General features: G+C 45.1%; 1 long non-coding RNA gene and 6 other non-coding genes across 7 annotated transcripts; all 7 read left to right on the top strand.

Annotated features, from left to right (window-relative positions):
- The first annotated feature begins 3,793 nt into the window (after nt 1-3,793).
- On the top strand, nt 3,794-3,880 carry LOC130294723 (small nucleolar RNA SNORD35). The gene has a single exon (XR_008848598.1). It is a non-coding gene; the product is annotated as a small nucleolar RNA SNORD35 (small nucleolar RNA).
- A 387-nt stretch (nt 3,881-4,267) lies between these two features.
- On the top strand, nt 4,268-4,335 carry LOC130294734 (small nucleolar RNA SNORD50). Its single transcript, XR_008848607.1, has one exon. It is a non-coding gene; the product is annotated as a small nucleolar RNA SNORD50 (small nucleolar RNA).
- Nucleotides 4,336-4,671: 336 nt separating this feature from the next.
- On the top strand, nt 4,672-4,758 carry LOC130294725 (small nucleolar RNA SNORD35). Its single transcript, XR_008848600.1, has one exon. It is a non-coding gene; the product is annotated as a small nucleolar RNA SNORD35 (small nucleolar RNA).
- Nucleotides 4,759-5,273: 515 nt separating this feature from the next.
- Nucleotides 5,274-5,343, top strand: LOC130294737 (small nucleolar RNA SNORD50). The gene has a single exon (XR_008848611.1). It is a non-coding gene; the product is annotated as a small nucleolar RNA SNORD50 (small nucleolar RNA).
- A 258-nt stretch (nt 5,344-5,601) lies between these two features.
- On the top strand, nt 5,602-11,636 carry LOC130294041 (uncharacterized). Its single transcript, XR_008848366.1, has 4 exons — nt 5,602-5,770; nt 9,279-9,328; nt 11,366-11,433; nt 11,505-11,636. It is a non-coding gene; the product is annotated as an uncharacterized LOC130294041 (long non-coding RNA).
- On the top strand, nt 7,921-7,988 carry LOC130294733 (small nucleolar RNA SNORD50). Its single transcript, XR_008848606.1, has one exon. It is a non-coding gene; the product is annotated as a small nucleolar RNA SNORD50 (small nucleolar RNA).
- On the top strand, nt 9,392-9,478 carry LOC130294728 (small nucleolar RNA SNORD35). Its single transcript, XR_008848602.1, has one exon. It is a non-coding gene; the product is annotated as a small nucleolar RNA SNORD35 (small nucleolar RNA).
- Nucleotides 11,637-22,928: the final 11,292 nt, after the last annotated feature.

Below are 22,928 nucleotides of genomic sequence, written 5' to 3'. Positions count from 1 at the left end.
GGTTTTGGTTATAAAAACAGACCTAGTCCTTCAAAGAGGCTGAGAATGGCTTGGTGCACAGAACACCACCATGTTAGCAAATATTGGGCACGATTGCCCTACATTATAGTGTGTGTCTACATCCATTGGTTCTGTGGCACTAAGAGTCCCAGCCAACTAAGAAAGTCTTTAATGTGCAGCTGCATCCTTGGTAAGACCGTCTCTCTCATACGGCTGCGCGCACAGACATGGCAGAACATTGGTAAACCTTGGGTAAGAATGGACTTTTCTTTTAATACACAATTGGACTGCAGAAGTAGATAAAACTTTTGCTTACAGCCACATATACAATAAGGAAGTTTATACAGAAGAACTTCATGGACTCAAAAACCACTATTACTTAACTAGACTATGACAGGCATTTATCAAGCGATTTAGTTGTTTTTATAATTTTTTTTTTTTTTTTTTTTTTTTTTTTTTTTTTTTGCGACTGCGCAATTTTCTGTGCGACATTTTGACTGGAAAGCGAGAAAAGCAAGTTTTCCAAAACTTAGCAACGTAGTAGTAATCTTAAAATGGACTACAGGTAGACTGGTATTAACTGCGACAGTTGCAACTGCGCAAAAAAAAGTTGCAACAGGGTTAAAAATTGACTAAATTTACTCCAGCTCAAACATGGAGCAGAAAAAGCTACTACCAAAGTTAAAAAAGAGAAAATTGCTTACGTGAAAGAAAATTATCAACAGGCTAAAACCAGTTGATAAGTCACACAAGTAAAGAAAAAAGGAATACATAAGCAAATATTGATAGATGTCCCTCTATGGGGGGCATTTATCAATGTTTGCTTATGTATTTTTTACAATTTTTTTGCTTGTGTGACTTATTTATCAACTGCTTTCAGCCTGTTGATGATTTTTTTTTTTCACATACCGTATATACTCGAGTATAAGCCGAGTTTTTCAGCACGATTTTTCGTGCTGAAAACACCCCCCTCGGCTTATACTCGAGTGAACTCCCCCACCCGCAGTGGTCTTCAACCTGCGGACTTCCAGAGGTTTCAAAACTACAACTCCCAGCAAGCCAGGGCAGCCATCGGCTGTCCGGGCTTGCTGGGAGTTGTAGTTTTGAAACCTCCGGAGGTCCGCAGGTTGAAGACCACTGCGGCCTTCAACATCAGCCAGCCCCCTCTCACCCCCTTTAGTTCTGAGTACTCACCTCCGCTCGGCGCTGGTCCGGTCCTGCAGGGCTGTCCGGTAAGGAGGTGGTCCGGTGAGGAGGTGGTCCGGGCTGCTATGTTCACCGGGGAGGCCTCTTCTAAGCGCTTCGGGCCCGGCCTCAGAATAGTCACGTTGCCTTGACAACGACGCAGATGCGTCGTTGTCTAGGCAACGGCTCTATTCCGGGCCGGAAGCGCGGAGAAGAGGCGCCCCCGGTGAAGATAGCAGCCCGGACCACCTCCTCACCGGACCACCTCCTTACCGGACAGCCCTGCAGGACCGGACCAGCGCCGAGCGGAGGTGAGTACTCAGAACTAAAGGGGGTGAGAGGGGGCTGGATGATGTTGAAGGCCGCAGTGGTCTTCAACCTGCGGACCTCCGGAGGTTTCAAAACTACAACTCCCAGCAAGCCCGGACAGCCGATGGCTGCCCGGGCTTGCTGGGAGTTGTAGTTTTGAAACCTCTGGAGGTCCGCAGGTTGAAGACCACTGAGGGCGAATGATGAGAAGAGGATGATGAAGGGGGGGGGGGGGTGTGGGGATGATGAAGGGGGGGGGGGGGGTGTGGGATGATTACAAGGGGATGATGAGGGGGGGATGTGTGGGATAAGGGGATGTGTGGGATGATGACAAGGGGATGATGAAGGGGGGATGTGGGATGATAAGGGGATGTGTGGGATGATGACAAGGGGATGATGAAGGGGGGATGTGTGGGATGATGAGGGGATGATGAAGGGGGGATGTGTGGGATAAGGGGATGTGTGGGATGATGACAAGGGGATGATGAAGGGGGGATGTGTGGGATGATGACAAGGGGATGATGAAGGGGGGATGTGTGGGATGATGACAAGGGGATGATGAAGGGGGGATGTGTGGGATGATAAGGGGATGATGAAGGGGGGGATGTGTGGGATGATAAGGGGATGTGTGGGATGATGACAAGGGGATGATGAAGGGGGGATGTGTGGGATAAGGGGATGTGTGGGATGATGACAAGGGGATGATGAAGGGGGGATGTGTGGGATGATGACAAGGGGATGATGAAGGGGGGATGTGTGGGATAAGGGGATGTGTGGGATGATGACAAGGGGATGATGAAGGGGGATGTGTGGGATGATAAGGGGATGATGAAGGGGGGGATGTGTGGGATGACAAGGGGATGTGTGGGATGATGACAAGGGGATGATGAAGGGGGGATGTGTGGGATAAGGGGATGTGTGGGATGATGACAAGGGGATGATGAAGGGGGGATGTGTGGGATGATAAGGGGATGATGAAGGGGGGGATGTGTGGGATGATAAGGGGATGTGTGGGATGATGACAAGGGGATGATGAAGGGGGGATGTGTGGGATGATGAAAAGGGGATGATGAGGATGTTAATGACGGGTCTGGATGATGACAGGGGGGGATGAGGTATTTCCCACCCTAGGCTTATACTCGAGTCAATAACTTTTCCTGGGATTTTGGGTTGAAATTAGGGGTCTCGGCTTATACTCGGGTCGGCTTATACTCGAGTATATACGGTAAGCAAGTTTTCTTTTTTTTCCTTTGGTAGTGGCTTGTTCTGCTCCATATCTGAGCTGGAGTAAATATAGTAGCTTTTCTTCATGTGATGCGACTTTCGCACTTGATAAATTTCTGACCACTGCAAGTCATTTTCTTTTTTCTACAAAAAAAATAAAAAAAAAAAAAAAATGGCGCAGGCGCAACTACTGATGATCTCTTATGCAGAATATGGTGACTTTATAAGAACTCTGCATAGCAAAAGACCCGGTGTATCTAGATATTATTCAAACTATTCTTTCCATCTAATCTCTTACTTTAGATTATACCAGTGTTTCTTAACCTGGGTTCAATCGAACCCTGGGGGTTCAGTGAGTCAGTCCCAGGGGTTTGGTGGGGGAGGTCTCAACAGGACAGGCAAACCAGGCATGCGCCCATGGAAACGAAGGTGCCAAGGACCGGAGGATCGGCAAAGAGGAAGACACTTGGTAAGTGACCAGTGGCACGTCATCTTCGATGCTCCGACCACCGATCCCGAGTGGTGGTCGGAGCACTGAAGTGGGCAGTACACAGGCATACAGCCTCCAGCCATACACTGTATATGGCTGGAGGCTGTATGTCTGTGGGGAAACACTGCCTACATCAGTGGTCTTCAACCTGTGGACCTCCAGATGTTGCAAAACTACAACTCCCAGCATGCCCGGACAGCCGTTGGCGGTCATCCTGTTATGCCTGGTGCAGGTTTAGGGGATGGTGATACAAGGATTTCCTTTAGGCTTTTCTTTTATGCCGTGGACTAAGAATCCAGTTTTAAAGTCCATTTGGTCTCTAAGGCTATAGTAAAACTTATAAGACAGCAAAGTGTTTCCTTGTGTGCATTAGTCTTATTGGTTTTATCAATATTTGCCATCTACTTGTCTGATCAAGATGGCAGCAAAAGCATGTGATCTTCTGACCAGGAGAGTTCAGTTATAGGAATTTTGCATTTCTATTTTTTAGATACAACATGGGTGCGGGACACAAATCGTCAGTATGGGATCTGAGGTAAGATTTTCAGTGCTGCAGATCAATAGCTTTTTAAAAGGTCTTTAAATTGCAAGTGATGTTCATTCTCACGATGGTCTTCCAAGCCTCATGGAGGTTCTGACGACAATGCCTACTGGCTTTACTGATGCTCCACATCACACTGCATTTATTACGGACGCAAAGTCCTAGTTGTAACCATAGCTTTATATTGTAGGTTGTGATGGAAGAAAAAGCTTGAGCAACGTTCTATGGAGCTGGATCACTTACAGGTATGAGAATATCTGATCATCTTCCCTCTTATTTTGGGTTAATGTCCTTGTAAAACATGGCAAAGAACATGAGGGCGCAGCAGATGACTTGTCTGATCTCAGGGTCATATTACTGGGACCTTCACAAGTCTCAATCTCCCCATCCCCCTGTATTTTCATGCATGAAATGTTGCATATACACTACATGTGGTTCTGCCCTCGCATGTTGATCCTAGTGGATCTTGGTTTTGCCTTCCACCCCATGTAGGATTATCAATCAGTGCAGCTTTAAGGGAACGATGATGAGTCTATCCCGAACCTGAATTGTGATGACACAACTTTATGGATCTGACTGCTGAGTTCACTTAAAGCCATTCTACAGAAATGGGGAAACATGGCTGCTTCGGGAAACTGCACCATACCGGTCTTTGTGGTGGTACAGATTAGTCCCTTTAATTTCAATAGCAGTCATGTTCTCATATTCCTGTACATTACAACATTAAAAGCCTGGAACAGCTCGTTGAAATGCTTTTTATTTATTTTTTACATAAAGGCAAATCATTCTGATCACTTTATGTTTATCCCACAGGCTCATGGAGAAGGTTGCGGATGGAGGACATGGGGCAGGAATATTTAAAGGTAACTGATCTCCATGTTATAAGATAATTGGGGGGGGGGGTGCTGTCTGAAATATGCAGTGCAAATGATGTCTTACTCACGATGGTCTTCCAAGTCTCAGAAGAGGCTCTGACGATAGTGCCGAATGGCTTTGCTGATGCCTATGCAATAGACTGGGGTATTAGAAGACTTAGTTGAATGGTCACTAACTTTGGTCTTTCCTGTCAGGTCTTGAAGACTTATAAGTTCAGCAAACTCTGGAGCAGGCTAATATGGAGAACAGAAGTAAATATTGGACACAATTGCCCTGCATTAATAGTGATTCTACATCCATTGGTTCCGTGGCACGAAGTCCCAGCCAACTAAAAGTCTTGAATGTGCTGCTGCATCTCTGGTAAGACCGGCTCTCTCATACGGCTGCGTGCAGACATGGCAGAACACTGGTAAACCTCGGAAGAATGGACTCTTCTTTTAATACACAATTGGACTCCATACAATAAGGAAGTTTATACAGAATAACTTCATGGACCCAACTAGACTATGTAATTGCTAATAATCTCTTATGCAGAAACTGGTGATTTTATAAGAACTCTGCATAGAAAGAGACCCGGTGTATCTATAAGTTTCTAGATATTATTCAAACTACTGTCTTTCCCTCTAATCTTACTTTAGATTATACGGTGAACGATGATGAGTCTATCCCGAACCTGACCGATCTGATGACACTTTACTATGGATCTGACTGCTGAGTTCATGATCACCTTGACAAAGCTCATACTGTTATGCCTGGTGCAGGTTTAGGGGATGGTGTGTGTGTGTGTCCAGGTTCCATTTACATTTTCTGATTTCCCATCATGCAGCGCTCCATTTGGCCCTGTGCTAAGCATCCACGTTCTGTTGGCATGTCTCTTTAAGGGAACGGTAACCCATAAAACAGCAAACGTCTTACTAGATTCCTGTGCATTAGTCTGAATGCTTCTACCAATGGCTGCTGTTTGCGTATCTGATCTTCTGACCAGGCGTGTTCAGTGTTCATTAAAAATGTTGTGTATTAATATATTTTAATAGGTTTTAAATTGCAAGTGATGGTTATTCTCACGATGGTCTTCGAAGTCCTAGTTGTAACCATAGCTTTTATATTTTAGGTTTACATGGTATAAGAAGCTGGATCGCTTACAGGTATGAAGGAATATCTGACTTTCTCTTATTCGGTTTAATGGGTCTATAAAATACAGCACAGAATGTGAGGGCATAGCAGATGAACTATCAGTATCAGGTCTCCATTACTGGCTTAAATTGAATTTTCTTGTAGTTAAAGGGGTACTTATGTGAGATTTTATTTTTTCAAATAAACTGCAGACAGTTAAACAGATTTGTAAATAACTTCTATTAAAATTTTGAACCCTTCCAGTACTTATCAGATGCTGTACGTCCAGAGGAAGTTATGTAGTTCTCTTCAGTCTGACCACAGTGCTCTGACACCTGCCCATGTCATAAACTGTCCAGAGCAGGATAAGTTTGCTATGGGGATTTGCTTCTACTCTGGACAGTTCCTGACATGGAGGTGTCAGCAGAGAGCACTGTGGTCAAAGACAAGAACACAACTTCCTCTGTAGCATACAGTAGCTGATTAGTACTGGAAGGATTAAAGGAGTTCTCCAACTGAAATATTTTATCCCCTGCTGTACCCGGGCTGTACAACTATACATAATAGACTTTCACTTACCTGCCTACGATCCCCCATTGTTCTGATATCGCCGCCCGTGCTCCGGTCCCTGTCGGCTTACTCTTCCTGCGGGTCAGGGACTTCGCTCAGCCTATCAGCGGCCGTGATGGGAAACTGCTGTGGCCGCTGATGGGCTGAGCCCAGAGTGAAGTCACCGACCCGCAGGAAGTGGAAGAGACCGGAGAACGGGTGGCGATATCGGAACAGGGGATCGTAGGCAGGTAAGTGAGAGTCTATAATGTATAGTTTTACAGCCCGGGCACAGCGGGGGTTAAACGTTTTAGCTTAGAACTCCTTTAAGGCTGAGTTCACATCACTAATTGAGTGTCTGCTGCACAGATATGGTTTTGGAAGCTCAAATCGGCTGAAATCGTATCTGTCCATGGACATGTGCGTACCCAAGGGGAAGTTTAATTTCTTTCTGACCACAGCGCGCTCTTCTGACACCTCTGTCCATGTCAGGATCTGTCTAGAACAGGAGAGGTTTACTATGAGGATTTGCTCCTGCTCAGGACAGTTCCGGACATGGACAGAGGTGTCAGCAGAGAGCACTGTGGTCAGACAGAAAAGAGATTCAAAAGGAGAAGAACTTCCTCTGGAGCATACAACAGCTAAGTACTGGAAGGATTCAGACTTTTTAATAAAGTAATTTACAAATTTGTTTTATAAAGAGTACCTGTCATCAACAAAAACTTTTAATATGATGATCATAATCATTAATGAAGAGATATTGTAATATATCCATTAAAAAATATCAATATTTATACCAGTTTTTTCATTTTATATTTTTGGCCACTAGGGGTCACTCTTCTATGCCTGGTCTGCAGGCAGCTTCCTATGCTTTTCATAGTAAGTGTACAGCTTTTAGGACTAATGCTGAAAGGGCTCTGGTCCTTCCACAGGAAGTTCAGCACTGAGCTACAAGCCTGCACATGCCTCTCATATAACAGCCAGTCACCTTCCCCTCCCCCCTGCTCTGTGTTCTCCCTGCCCCTCACCACACCTTATCTTATACATTGTATTATCTCACTGCACTCCCTGCTCTGTGAGGGATAAAAAAAGGTATTTCCACAGCGTTTTAAACCTCAATAAACACAGGGATAGGCATAGTTAGAGAAAGGGACAGATGGGAAGGGGGATCAGGGAAAATTTAGATGATGACAGGTACTCTTTAAGTGTTTTTTTTATATTTATTTATTTATTTATTTATTTATTTTTTTACCGAAGTACCCCTTTAACTTTTTTATGGGGCTGTGAACCTGGTTGTAGTCAGCTAGGGACTACAATCTGGTCACTTTCTCAGCATGTCAGATTTTTGACAGACTGAAAATCGCGGTCTGCCACTAGTGGACTACGATCCGGTCCGCAGCCCCATAAAAGTTAATGGGTCCATGCACAGATACGATTTCAGCCGGTTTGAGCTTCTGAAGTCATCTGTGCAGCGGACAATCAAATCTTAATGTGAACCCAGCCTAAGATTTATATTTTTTTTTTTTTTTTTTTTTTTTTTTTTTTTATTAAATAGAAGTAATTTACAAATCTGTTCAACTTTCTGGAGCCACTTATGGAAAAAATAGTTTTCCACTGGAGTCCCCCTTTAATGGAACGATGATGAGTCTATCCCGAACCTGAATTGTGATGACACAACTTTATGGATCTGACTGCTGAGTTCACTTAAAGCCATTCTACAGACTAGAGCTGCAACGATTAATCGCTTAACTTCGATAACTGGATTCGTTGTCGACAAATCCCGTTATCGAATAATCGCCCGATTCGTTGTCCAGGGTGGCAATGAATGAATGAAGCTGACTTGTCCCGCATGTAGGCTTCATTCACCACCGCCCGACATGTCCCTGCTGCTTTACTCCTAGCGCAATTAGCGCAGTGCCGGTACATGTCTATTCTTTGCTGCTCATCTCTGTTAGAGATGAGCAAACTTACAGTAAATTCGATTCGTCACGAACTTCTCGGCTCGGCAGTTGATGAGTTATCCTGCGTAAATTAGTTCAGCCTTCAGGTGCTCCGGTGGGCTGGAAAAGGTGGATACATTCCTAGGAAAGTCTCCTAGGACTGTATCCACCTTTTCCAGCCCACGGGAGCACCTGAAAGCTGAACTAATTTACGCAGGAAAACTGTAAATTCGCTCATCTCTAATCTCTGTACCTGACGGAGATGAGCAGCAGAGAATAGAAATGTCCCAGCCCTGCTCTAATTGTGCTAGGAGTAAAGCAGCAGCAGGGACATGTCAGGCGATGGTGAATGAAGCCTACATGTAAAAGCAATGCTCTGCAGTCTGCACATACCCCCATGTGTATAGGAGTGCTATATTAAAAAAAATTAGTTAACCACTCTCCCTTTTCCTATTGCTATACAAGAAGTAAAATCACTTTTTTTTTTTTTTTTTTTTTTTTTTTCTTTTACATATTTGATACTACCGTATGGCTAACTGTCTGAACTATTAAAATATTAATCATTTAACATTTTATTTTAATAGTTCAGGCAGTTACCCATGCGGCAATATCACATTTACGCTGGTTTCTGTACAAGATCATTAATAATGACAGCAACCGGCGTAAAAAAAATCCAAAATTGCTGCTGTTTGGTCACATCACATGCTAGAAACTTTTAATATGGCCATTGTACATCATTTTTCAAGTATAATTTTTCAATTAATCAAATAATCGGCAACGAATCGATTATTACAATAATCATTCGCTGCAGCCCTACTACAGATATAGGGAAACTTTACTTCTAGGAACTGCACCATACCCATTGTTGTTGCAGATTTGTCCCTTTATTTTCACTAGAGACCAGTTGAAATACCACACACCATCTGTGGACAACGTAGGGGTTTCCAAAAGAAGCAACCATGTTTTCCAAATCCCTGTAAATCTCAATTCTAGCTCATTGATGTGTTACATAAAAGCCAATCACTCGGATCACTTCATGTTTATCCCACAGGCTCATGGAGAAGGTTGCGGATGGAGAACATGGGGCAGGAATGTTTACAGGTAACTGATCTCCATGTTCTAAGATAATGGGGGGGGGGGGGGGGGGCTGTCAGAACTATGTAGTGCAAATGATGTCTTACTCACGATGGTCTTCCAAGTCTCAGAAGAGGCTCTGACGATGGTGCCGAATGGCTTTGCTGATGCTTATACAGTAGACTGGGGTGTTAGAAGACTAAATTCAATGGATGCTAACTTTTGGTCTTGCCGTTTAGGTCTTGAAGACTAATAAAAGTTCAGCAAACTCTGGAGCAGGCTAATATGGAGAACAGAAGGCTGCTGGTCCTGTATCTGGTGTTTAGAGGGAAGTGCACTGTAATTGCTCACTTTAGGGAATTGCTGTAATGGTGGTGGGAATTACTGCTTGGCAGTTGCAAGGTCAACAATCTTCTATGGGGTTGGCCAATATCTGTAGAAGACTTGAGGGCATATAGTTGTCATGGACCTTTCCTATGGGCTTGTGATGACCCAGTACGGGATATGTTCCTACAGTCCTGTCAGGTTGAGTCCCCGTGTGTCCTCAGGGCTCTCATGCAGGGTCCCCCCCCCCCCCCCCCATGATGTCAATAGGGTGTATATTAAGTGCAATGGACCTTTGACGTGGGTCACACAACTGTTATGACAAACATTATCATGTGACTATGTTTGTTACCCAGAGAGCACCAGGTGACCCGCAGTTGGCCTATGGGCTCCTTGCTCAGCCCCCCCCCCGTTATAAGAGAGGGAGGTACTACAATCACTCTCTGGTGTTTAGCTTTCTGCTGAGGTCAAGTCCAGACGTCTCAGGGTCAGTGTCCAGCACATCTGGAGGCCTCAACCTAAATTGCAGCCACAAGTCAGTAAGCAGTCACACCCCCTCCCTTAGACTTGCATTGAGGGGGCATGGTCGTGACATCACGAGCCTCCAGTGCTGCACCCGATGCTCTAAACGAATGCCGGTTGTGGCAGGGAGATTGTGGGTCTTCAGCGTCAGAACCCCTGCGATCAGGCATCTTATCCTTTTGGATAGGGGATAAGATGTCTAGGGGTGGAGTACCCCTTTAAGACTGTTACCTAACAGGCCAGTGAAGACTAAACCATAACACTGGTAGTGAATTGTCCTCTTGTAGACAAGGATCTATAACCTAGCGGTCTCCCAACCAGTGTGCTTCCAGCTGTTGTAAAACTAAAACCTCCACTGTCTAGGCATGCTGGGAGTTGTAGTTTTGCAACAGCTTGAGGCGCACTGTTTGGGGAAACACTGGCCTAGCTCCACTAAGGTTATCCTGATGTGTATAACACTAATGGACCTGACTGCTGAGTTCCATGTACCGTATTTTTCGCCGTTATAAGACGCACTTTTTCTTCCCCAAAACTGGGGGGGAAAAGTTGGTGCATCTTATATGGCGAATACCTGCGGCCATCAACGGCTGGGACCCGCGGCTAATTCAGGAAATCACCGATCGCGGTGATGCCCTGTATTAACCCTTCAGACGCGGCGATCAAAGCTGACCGCCGTGTCTGAAGCGAAAATAACACTAACCCGGCTGCTCAGTCAGGCTGTTCCGGACCGCCGCGGTGAAATCGCGGCATCCCGAACAGCTTGCAGGACACCGGGAGGGACCTTACCTGCCTCCTCGGTGTCTGCTCCGTGCCGGGATCCCCTGCATGGTCGGAGCTCTCCTTCGATGTCCTCACGTCGTCGCCCACGCTGTCCCGTCATCCAATAGGAGCGGCGTGCGTAGCGACGTGATGACTGCGACAGAGACCGTGGATTCCGGGGAAGAGGACGTCCGGAGCATCAGGGACGCGGTGACAGCGATGGAGCGACATCCAGGGCAGCGGTGACTGGTCCGGAGCGGCGGGTACACGTATTACCTCCTATACCAGTGGTCTTCAACCTGCGGACCTCCAGCTGTTGCAAGACTACAACTCCCAGCATGCCCGGACAGCCGTTGGCTGTCCGGGCATGCTGGGAGTTGTAGTTTTGCAACATCTGGAGGTCCGCAGGTTGAAGATCACTGTTGGGTTCAGAATTTATTTATTTTTCTTCTCTCCTAGATTTTGGACCTTTAAAATAGTGTTCCTCAACTGCCGAGCCGAGAAGTTCGTGATGAATCGAATTTACTGTAAATTCGCTCATCTCTAATACCAACCAGTGCTACAATCCTAATTTTGATTTATTTATTTTTTTCTACAGGGATTTGATCAAAAGTGTCCAGCATCCACCCATGTAACTTAATACAAATATAGGCCCTTCCCTGTGCCTAATGCATCAAATTTCCTTGCATGTAATACTTTATGTAATTTGTCAAATAAACTTACTTTTTTCATGACATTCTACTGTAAATTTCCATTGATACTTGCATAATTTCTTGGTAAAACTCCAAAATTTGGAAATTTAGCATTTTTCTAACTCTGAAGCTCTCTGCTTGTAAGGAAAATGGACATGCCAAATTATAGATTGATTCACATTTACAATAGGTCTACTTTATGTTTACATGAAAGTTTACATCTTTTTACTTTTTGAAGACATTAGAGGGCTTCAAAGTTTAGCAGCAATTTTTCATGAAAATTTCAAAATCCAAATTTTTCAGGTCCGGTTCAGTTTTTAAGTGAATTTGAAGGTTTTTATGTTACAAATACCCCATAATAGACTCCGTTATGAAAACTGCACCCCTGAACATATTCAAAATGACATTCAGAAAGTTTAACTCTTTAGGTGTTTCACTGGAATAGCAGCAAAAGTTTTTTTTTTTTGTTTTTTTAACACCTGTTCTTGTAGACCCATATCTTATTTTTACGAGGGGTAAAAGGAGAAAAGGCCCACCAAAATGTGTAACCTATTTCTCTTGAGTAAGGAAATGCCTCATATATGTATATGTAAAGTGTTCTGTGGGTGCACTAGAGGGCTCAGAATGGAAGGAGCAACATTGGGCTTTTGGAGAGCGAATTATGCTGAAAAGGTTTTGGGGGGCATGTCTCATTTAGGAAGCCCCTATGGTGCCAGAACAGCAGCCCAAAAAAGCACACTATTTGGGGAACTACACCCCTCAAGGAACTTGACAAGGGGGTACAGTAAGCCTTAACACCGCAAAGGTAATTGACTTTTCACTACAGTTGGATGTGAAAATGAGAATTTTTATTTATTTCCACTTGCTGGTTATCCCAAATTTTTCATTTTTACAAGGGTTAATAGAAGAAATGGTGTTACAAATTTTTGGGGGCAAATTTTTGGAGTAGGGAAATACCCCATATGTGAATGTAGTGGTCTGCGAGTGCACTTCATTGCTCAGAAGAGGAGCGCCATTGGGCTTTTGGAGAGAGAACTTGGTTGGAATGGAAGTCAGGGGCCATGTGCATTTACAAAGCCCCTGTGGTGCCAGAACAGTGGTAAGACCACCACACCCATCCATTTTGGAACCTACACCCCTCACAGAATGTAATAAGGGGTGCAGAGAGCACTTACACCCCACAGGTGTCTGACAGATCTTTGGAACAGGGGGCTGTGCAACTGAAAAATTAAATTTTTCACGGATCACTGTTCCACTGTAACCAGCAGCCACCCCTGTGCAAATCACCAGTTTAGGCCTCAAATGTACATAGTGCGCTCTTACTCCTGAGCCTTGTTGTGCACCCGCAGAGCACTTTGGGGGTACATGTGGGGTATTTCCTTTCTTGGGAGAAATTGCGTTACAATTTTTATTTTATTTTTTTACCTCTTATAGAGACAGTGTGGGGCAACACCAGCATGTCAGTAAAAAAACTAACATGTTGGTGTAGACCAAACTTTCTTTATCATAAGGGGTAAAGGGAGAAAAAGCCACCAAAAATTTGTAGTGCAATTTCTCCAGAGTACGAAGATGCCCCATATGTGGCACTAAACTGTTGCCTTAAAACATGACAGGGCTCAGTGCGTGTCATGCGCATTTGAGGCCTGAATTAGGGAGGGGGGGGGGGGGGGGGTTGGGGGTAACTGTGTGTAGTGTTTTACTCTATCTTGTGTAGTGTTTTTGGGTACAGTCACACGAGCGGTGGTTTAGAGAGTTTCCCGCTGGGAGTTAGAGGCAGGAAATTTTGCCGAAGCTTAAACTTGCAGCAAGAAACTCACTGTAAACCTGCCCATGTGAATAAATGTACCCTGTGCAGTGCATGCTGGGAGTTATAGTTTTGCAACAACTCCCAGCATGCACTGCACAGGTGCATGGTCTGCTGTAGTGTTTTTTGCAACAGCTGGGGAAACACCAAGTTAGGGTCTTTAACCTAACTGTTTCCCAACCCTTGTGCCTCCAGCTGTTGCAAAACTACAACTCCCAGCTCGCACTGACAGTGCATGCTGGGAGTTGTAGTTTTGCAACAGCTGGAGGGCCACAGTTTGGAGACCATTGTAGTGGTCTCAACTGTGGCCCTACAGATGCTTCAAAACTACAACTCCCAGCATGCCTGGACTTTCTGGGCATGCTGAGTTGTAGTTTTGCAACATCTGGAGCATCAGTTTGTTGCCCTCCAGGCTGGCTGGGCATGCTGGGAGTTGTAGTTTTGAAACTTCTAGGGGGCCACAGTTGAAGATCTCACCTCAATCTTCAGACTGTGGCCCGCCTGCGCCATCCCTGCTGCCGCCAGTCACATCCGCTGCCCTGCATCTGCTGCCGGTCACTCTTGCCACCAGAGTCCCCACATCCATCACCAAGGTACCCCCACTCTGCCCGGACTTACAGGGGCGGGCAGAGCTGGGGATCGTGACTTTTGACCCCCATACCCCCCCCCCCCCCCCCCCCCCCCCCCCCGGCCATTGGTCGGTCAGTCCCTGCCACCTCGCTCCTAACCTTCAGGATGATCAGTACTATGACAGCGCCGATTACCCTTTATTTTCTGGGTGATCAGGTCACCAGTGACCCGATCAGCCGGAAAAAGGTTTGATTCTCCCTGTCAGAATGGGTTTTTTAGAAAAACCAAAAGCTGCAGCAAGAAACTTAATGAACACAGCCATAGGAGAGGTATATAGTCATGGCAGTAAATGTTGGCACCCCTAAAATTTTTCAAGAAAATAAAGTATTTCTCACAGAAAAGGATTGCAGTAACACATGTTTTGCTATACACATGTTTCCCTTTTGTGTATTGGAACTAAACCAAAAATAAGGGGGGGATCAAATTGGACATAATGTCATAAAAAATAGGTTGGACAAAATTATTGGCACCCTTAACTTAATATTTGGTTGCGCACCCTTTGGAAGGCTGGAATTCCACTGAGGATTTCTTTTGCAAAAACGCAGTAAAAAACTATTTTCCTGCAGTGTTTTTCAGCAAAAAAACGCTGTGTCCAGATGTTAGGTGCAAGTCAATAGTAAATTACAAAATGCCAGATCCACTTGGCATTTTTCAGTTTGGCTTTTTTATTTTTTTTTTTTAGTTTCTTTTTGTTTTTATCCTTTTGGCGTTTTTCAGCAATTTTGGGCTCAGGCTGGTTTTTCAACTCCCAACAAAACCCTAGTTTGTTGTTTTTTGCACAGAAGTCTAATGGGAGAGCAAAAACGCAATGTTGGTTTTAACTTTGTGGTTTTTGCTGGCGGTTTTTATTATTTTTTGGTGGAGATACACTTTTTTTTTTTTAAATAAAATTTCGTAGGATAACATTAAAAATACAGTAGTGATGGAAAAAATTGTATTTAATGAAATGTTTTTTATAACAAGTTTTTATTAATTTTTAAACGGAGATCAATTTATGTCTGTGGGCAGGGCAATAAAAATGTAGCCAACAAGAATAAAAATGTAATGAGTGTTTCACTTTTTATTTTCAACATTTTTTAGGTAGTACTACTACTCCCAGCATGGAACACTGTTCCATGATGAGAGTAGTAGATCCTGTATTAATTGACAGATCGCCTCAGTTCCATTGCGATCCTCCTGTATAGATGCAGCTGGCCGCTCTCCTCTGGTCCCCTGCACTGCTGTGTGTGTATATATACATCTATTCATATTTCCCACAGAGCTGTGATTGGTCAGATGGTTCCAACCAATCACAGCTCTCTATGGGAAATATGAATAGGTGTGTGTGTGTATATGTCAGTGCAGGGAACCATAGAAAAGCGGCCGCATCTATACATTATACAGGAGATCGCAGTGGGTGTCAGTGACACCCGCTGTGATCTGTCCTAAACTGCAGGTACTACAGCTCCCAACATTCACACTCTGCTCCATGCTGGGAGCTGTAGTACCTGCATTAATAGACAGATCACAACAGGTGTCAGAAATTACACTTGCTGCGATCTGTCTATTAATGCAGATACTACAGCTCCCAGCATGGAGAAGTGTTCTCCATGTTGGGAGAAGTAGTACTTGCAGTTAAGGACAGATCACAGCGTATGTCACTAATGACACCCGATGCGATCGTCCTATCTATTGCAGAGATGGAGCGACTGTATACAGCGCTAGCATCCCTGCTCTGTACTCCGGCCGGCCACTTACTGATATTTTCCTCAGAGTTGTGATTGGCTGCAACCATTCGGCCCATCCCTACTCTGGCCAGAAAATATCAGTGATGTTCTATTCACATCACTGGCAGGAGTATAGTGCAGAGATTCGTGCACTGTATAGAGCCGCTCGCATCTCTGCTATATTATGATGGACGATTGCAGCAGGTGTCAGTAGTGACACCAGGGGGATCTTTCTAATAGTACAGGTACTACTACTCCCATCATGGAACAGTCTGTTCCTTGCTGGGGGTAGTAGAACTACCATAAAAAAAGTGCAACACACACTTTTATAAAAAAAAAAATTTGTTAAAAAAATAAACATTTCATTACATTTTTTTTTTCTCCATCCCTACTGTAAATAACCATCAATAATCTTCTTACACCTCTCAGCCAGAATGTTGGACCACTCTTCCTTTGCAAACTGCTCCAGGTCTCTCTTATTGGAAGGCGCCTTTTCCCAACAGCAATTCTAAGATCTCTCCACAGATGTTCAATGGGATTTAGATCTGGACTCATTGAACTCTCCAGTGCTTTGTTGCCATCCATTTCTGGGGGCCTTTTGATGTATTTATGGGGTCATTGTCCTGGTGGAAGACCCAAGATCTCTGACACAAACCCAGCTTTCTGACACTGGGCTGTACAGTGCGACCCAAAATCTATTGGTAATCCTCAGATTTCATGATGCATGATTGCACACATTCATGGCACCCAGAGGCAGCAAGACAACCCCAAAACATCATTGACCTTCACCATATTTCACTGTAGGTATTGTGTTCTTTTCTTTGTAGGCCTCATTCAGTTTTTGGTAAACCGTAGAATATGTTTTACCAAAAAGCTCTATCTTGGTCTTATCTGTCCACAAGACGTTTTCCCCAGAAGGATTTAGGTTTACTCAAGTTCATTTTGGCAAAATGTAGTCTTGCTTTATGTCTCTGTGTCAGCAGTGGGGTCTTCCTGGGTCTCCTGCCATAGCGTTTCATTTCATTTAAATGTCGACCGACAGTTCATGCTGACACTGCTCCCTGAGCCTGCAGGACAGCTTGAATATCTTTGGAACTTGTTTGGGGCTGCTTATCCACCATCCGGACTATCTTGCGTTGACACCTTTCATAAATTTTTCTCTTCCATCCATGCCCAGGGAGATTAGCTACAGTGCCATGGGTTGCAAACTTGATATTGATGTTGCGGACTGTGGACAAAGGCAAATTTAGATATCTGGAGATGGACTTGTAACCTTGAGATTGTTGATATTTTTCCCCAATTTTGGTTCTCAGACAGTTCTCTTCTTCTCTTTCTGTTGTCTGTGCTTTGTCCACACACAGACGCACGATGCAGACTTAGTGAACTTCTCTCCTTTTTATCTGCTTTCAGGTGTGATTTTTTATATTGCTCACACCTGTTACTTGCCCCAGGTGAGTTTAAAGGAGCATTACGTGCTTGAAACAATCTTATTTATCCATAATTTTGAAAGGGTGCCAATAATTTTGTCCAGCCCATTTTTGGAGTTTGGTGTGACATTATGGCCAATTAGATTTGTTGTCCTCCTTTTTTGGTTTAGTTCCAATACACACAAAGGGAATAAACATGTGTTTAGCAAAATGTTTTCCTGCAATCTTTTTCTGTTAGAAATACTTCATTTTCAGGGGTACTAACATTTACGGCCATGACTGTATTTACTATGTGGCCTGATGGCGGCAGCCTACATATCAGGGAGGGGGCTGTGACCTAGTAGGAGCAATCTAATAACTGATTATGTCCTGTATTTCAGAATGACAGGCCTAACTTCCTGACACATTTAGCCATATAATGGTGTATACACCACATTTGTGAGATTCAGCTGCTGGATCTGGCTGGGAAATTTCAAAACTGGGTGCTCCCATATCCCAGCAGGACCAGGGCTGAATCTCATGCATTTAAACGCTCTGTAGCATACCACAGTTTTTTCAGTCCATCCACAAAACCGCATATGGGGCAAAAATGAGCCAGCCAGAATCACTATCCGACTCCAGTCGGCGCATTTAAACGAATGTGATTCGGTGAATGTCCGGCTGGGACACGGGAGTGCCCGGTTTAAAAAAATTTCCAGATGGATCCAGCAGCAGGATCTCGCAAACATGGTGTGAATGCACCCTAACTTTGTGCATCAGACTGATGATCACGTAACCAAGTAAAAGTTACAAAATGCATAAGTGCAGCTGTGCAGGAATAAAACAAATGGGACTGTATGACTAATGAAGGTAAGTGTGCATGCTATGGGCAAAAAATGGAGTGTGTTTAACAAAATAGTGAAGTTTAAAGAGAAATTAAACTCCTGTTAAGTCACAGAATCCTCAGCCTGACATGTTTTGGGACTGCACACCCTTAATCATAGGCTCATGAGTAAGAACCGCTTTCCTATAGTATAGGAGTGTGGAGTTGTAAACAGTTCAATGTAAAATCTGATATAACAACCTAGTACATAACTATAAAAGTTATGAAGACATATGGTAGAATATTGTGGTGGCCCAGTACGGGATGGTGTTGCCCCGTACCTTTCCTGTCCTGTCAGGCAGTGTCCCCAGGGCCCCCTGTAGTTGTTTCCCCATTTGTATAGATGTTGGATATTAAAAGATGTGTTTTAACAGGAGGTACCAGTGACAGGCTAACCCCCAGAGTGACCTATGGGCTTCCTGCTAATCTCCCCCATATAAGCCCTGGGTGGAGCTAGCTTTGCTCTTTTTTCTCTTGCTTCCTGCTGAGGTCCAGTAAAGTTGTGCCTCATTTATGTCCAGAGTAGGGGAGGCCTCAATCAAGTCCTGCAGCCGCAAGTCAAGTGAAAGGGAAATAAAGTCACCGTCCTGTCAGTCACAAGTTAGTTAAATGGGCACTGTCATGAAATAAAAAAATGGATATGTTGTAGTACTTAAGTACTACAACATATCTCTAATATACTTTAATTAAAAAAAAGTGATTTTAAACCAGTTTAAAATCACTTTTAAATTCGGCCACTAGGGGTCGCCCTCCTAGTGGCCGAATGCATTCGGCAGTGACGTCACTACAGAATTTTGTCTCATTTGAGCCTGGCAAATGAGTCGAAATTCCAGTCACTGCGGTGCTCGCTCCCGCCTGTCAATCAAACAGGCGAGAGCGAGCACAGTGAAATCCAGGGCTGCGCATTGGCTCCCTGGACTCTCACACTGGCCGCCTCCCTGCTGCATATTCTCCCTGCAGCAGGGAGGCACATGGCTCTTACCTCTCCTTACAGCCCTGGCTCCTGTGGGGATACGCCGCCTCCTCACTGCTGTGTCCTGTCATTACCGGGGGGAGCGCGTTATATGGAGAGGGGGGCGCCATTTACAGGAGGGCCCATCACACACTGAGCAACAAGCGTGTGCCCGGCTTCCTGTCATGCTCCTACACTCTGGTAACTCTCTCTATGGTTCTGGAGGACTTTCAATCCTCCAGAAACATAGAGACAGTTTCCAGAGTGTACGGGCATGACAGGAAGCCGGGCATACGCTTGTTGCTTGCTACGGACCCCCACTCATGGTCTGGCACAGGTGAGTGGGGCGATATTGCTCGAGGGCTGGGTGTCTTCCAACACAGGGTGCCTCCAGTTGTTTCACCATTACAACTCCCAGCATGCCCTGACAGCAAATAGATGTCAGGGCATGCTGGGAGTTGTAGTGGTGAAACAGCTGGAGGCACCCTGTCAGGAGAACTAAGGGCGGAAGTCGTCCCCCAGCAGGCATCAGTGACGTGGTGCCTGCTGGGGAAGTCTGCATGGTTCTGAGCACACTACCAGGCAGACAAAATGCCATTTTTAAGATAATAAAAAAAAAAATAAAGGCAGGGAGGGGGTTAGGGATAGATGGGCAATAGGCAGGGTTAGAAGAAAAAAAAAAAAGAGGATGGTGGGAGCTACCCTTTAAGTCATCTGTCTACCTAGTGTGGCCTGCACTAAATTCTCCCATCCAACTACAAGTCCCAGCAAACCTGCGAGGTCTGTGTCACTGGTCACCTTCATGGGCCCTGGCTGTACTGCATAGACTGTAACAACTGTCTACCCTCAGTAACTTGGCGTCTGTGTCTTCATTGCCCCCGTGCCTAGCCCAGGATCCAGGGGTATACCTTCAGGTGGTTAAGGATAAGCCATGCCCTGGCGTCACAAAAACAAGGGGTAAATGCCATCTGCCCCTAGGGTAATTACATCTGCCCTGCACCTCACAACCCGCCATACCACAGTATCAATAACATAACAGCTCATTGCATGTATTCATTCCTGCAGGTGATCCTGTACCTACGGCAAAAAGCCAGTAAGCTTTCCATTAGAGCTGAACGGTCAATCGATAATAGAAATCGCTGTCAACAACTTCAATTATCGATTTGTCATTCATTAGGAGGTATTGCCTAGCAACCAGTAGTGTACCCTCTGGTGCCTATTTCCAGCACAGAAACTGTGGTATAAAGTGCAGTCCAGAAGCTGGCACCGGCACCATCAGTGAGTGTGGTCTTCGGTCCTGACATGGCTATAGCACAGGTGGAACACTCAATGACATAAACTGAATTTCTGGTATTGCAGCTGATGTGTTGCTTAATAGGATATAGTTTAGTACCGGCAGTACTGGTGTAATCCTGAAAATAATGTACAGAACTATATGTGCAGGAATGACTACCTCAAAAGGTAAAACTCCATTGTTGTAGCCAATTATCGTTACAGTGAACAGAAGTTAGAACCAAACTTGGAAATTATCTACTGCTAATGCTAGGTGCTTTGTGAAACCTGACAATCATTACAGCATTTCATTTCTTATCTTTCTCCAAAATATGGAGTCTTATGAATAGTATCAAATATCTGTCTGAACTGAACACTGCATTGTAAAGACAAACTTGGCGTTTGTTTTCTCGTGGCACATAAGTTAATCAATACACTTTCGTACTGCGTCATGGGGTGTGAAGGTGAGGTGTATGGTGCAGATGTTGTAGTCCAGGGGCAGATGTTATTAACCTCTAAATGTTCGTGACGCCAGGGTGTGGTTGGCATATGTAACCTCCCGAAGGTAGCTCCGCTAGTCCTAGTTAGGTGGGGCAAATAAGAGTCCAAAGCCAGGTCAGGGTTAGCGGTAGCTTTACTGAGGTAGACAGATGGTAACAGTCTTTACAGTTAGGTCAGGATCCCAGAGAGGTGGCCAGTAACGCGGAGGGGACCTTGCTGGGACTTGCAGTCACTTGACAGACTTTAGGACAGCCACGCTGACGATAATAGACTTGACTGAAGGTAGTGACAGCAGGCAGAGATGACTTGACTTACTGACATGTGGCTGTAGGTTAGGCTTGAGGCCTCCAAGTGTGCTGGACACTGGCTCGGAGACGTCTGGACTGAACTTGACCTCAGGATCTAAGAGAGAGATGGTAGTACCTCCCCCTCTTATAAAGGGGGGCTGAGCAAGGAGCCCATAGGCTAGCTGTGGATCATCTGGTCACCTGGTGCTCTCTGGGTAACAAAACATGTGACAACTATTATTATGTGACCATAATCAAAGGCCCTTTACGCATAATATATAACTATACAAGTTATAGGGGTACAATGCCAGTGAACCCTGGGGACGTGTAGGGACTCAAGCTGATAAGACTGAGATGCATATCCCGTACTCGGACATCACACTTCCATTTGGCTACTAATCATTAAGCACATTCAAGTGTTTTCAAGTCTGGAATTGACATAATTTAGCAGATTCAATCTGGTACATGTGTGGGCCACTGCAGTTTTTCCTAAGGTGCGTCAACTCTCCTACTAGCGTCTAATATTCCCTGCCAAGGGTATACAGAAGAGAGCTGAGATGATATTTGAACGAGACATTCCTGTCAACTGGAAGTAAAGTAGCATAATGGTCTCCTTTTGTAAACCAGTAAACTTGAGATTAAATTGGTTATTAGTCATAATATATAAACAGTGGCATGAGGACAGAGCCAATATAAGGAAAACGCCATCTATGTAGCTCCTAATGTGGAATTCCACAAACGGAGATTCCATCTGGTGGCCACTGCCGAAATCCTTTAGTGGTAGGAACACGCACCGTCAGCATTGATGGCAATTCGGTGCTTGCGAAATTCTGCGCAAAGAATGAACAGGTTCATTCTTTCCGCAGATCAATTTCAGCTGTGGAATTCGCCGCCACTGAAATTCCACAGAGTAAATTAGGTAAAAGACCCATTCAGACTAATGTTAGGGGGTCACACTGCGGAATACCGTGCCAATTCCTCAGTGTGAACATCCCCCTGGAAACTTAAAAAGGACATCAATGTAAATCTTGTAAATATCCAGGGACTTGTATAAGGAGGGGCTGCAGCCATGAATTGAGCCAGGCAGACAGTCCTTCTCAAAAGGATCCTACCCCCGACGCTATAGGTCTTATTGGGGTGGAAATGTGCCCTTATACTGCATGTTTTAGGAAGAGCATAAAAATATTTTACAGCGAAGTTGCTGCAAAATTGTGCGATTCTTCTGCAGTTTTGCACAATCACAGTAAAATAGTGCACTATATAAATACAGGCTTATCGGACGTTCTAATAACTAAGTTGTGCCTAGTAAATAATGAAAAAACACTTTCCTTTTACCATGTGGTAAATAGTTTGTGTTACGCCGAGTGCTCTGGGTCCCTGCTCCTCCCCGGAGCGCTCGCGGCGTTCTCTCTGCAGCGCACCGGTCAGACCCGCTGACCGGGAGCGCTGCACTGTCACTGCCGGCGGGGATGCGATCCGCGTAGCGGGACCCGCCCGCCCGCGGGTCGCATCCCAATCTACTCACCTGTCCCGTTCCCCGGCTGTCACGTCCTGGCGCGCCGGCTCCGCTCTCTAGGGCACGCGCGCACGCGCCGGCTCTCTAAGATTTAAAGGGCCAGTGCACCACTAATTGGTGCCTGGCCCAATAAGTGTCTATTAGCTTCCCTGCTCCACCTGTATATAAACCCACTTCCCCTTCCTGTCCTTGCCGGATCTTGTTGCCTCAGTGCCTAGTGAAAGCGTTTTTGTGGGTGCCCTTACCAGTGTTACCAGACCTTCTGCCGTTGCCCTTGACTACGAACCTTGCCGCCTGCCCTGACCTTCTGCTACGTCTGACCTCGCCTCTGTCTTGTCCTTTTGTACCGCGCATATCTCAGCAGTCAGTGAGG

Source organism: Hyla sarda, chromosome 10 (genome assembly GCF_029499605.1).
Source record: "Hyla sarda isolate aHylSar1 chromosome 10, aHylSar1.hap1, whole genome shotgun sequence".
In the NCBI taxonomy this organism is placed as follows: domain Eukaryota; kingdom Metazoa; phylum Chordata; class Amphibia; order Anura; family Hylidae; genus Hyla; species Hyla sarda.
This window is presented reverse-complemented; position numbering and strand designations above follow the sequence as displayed.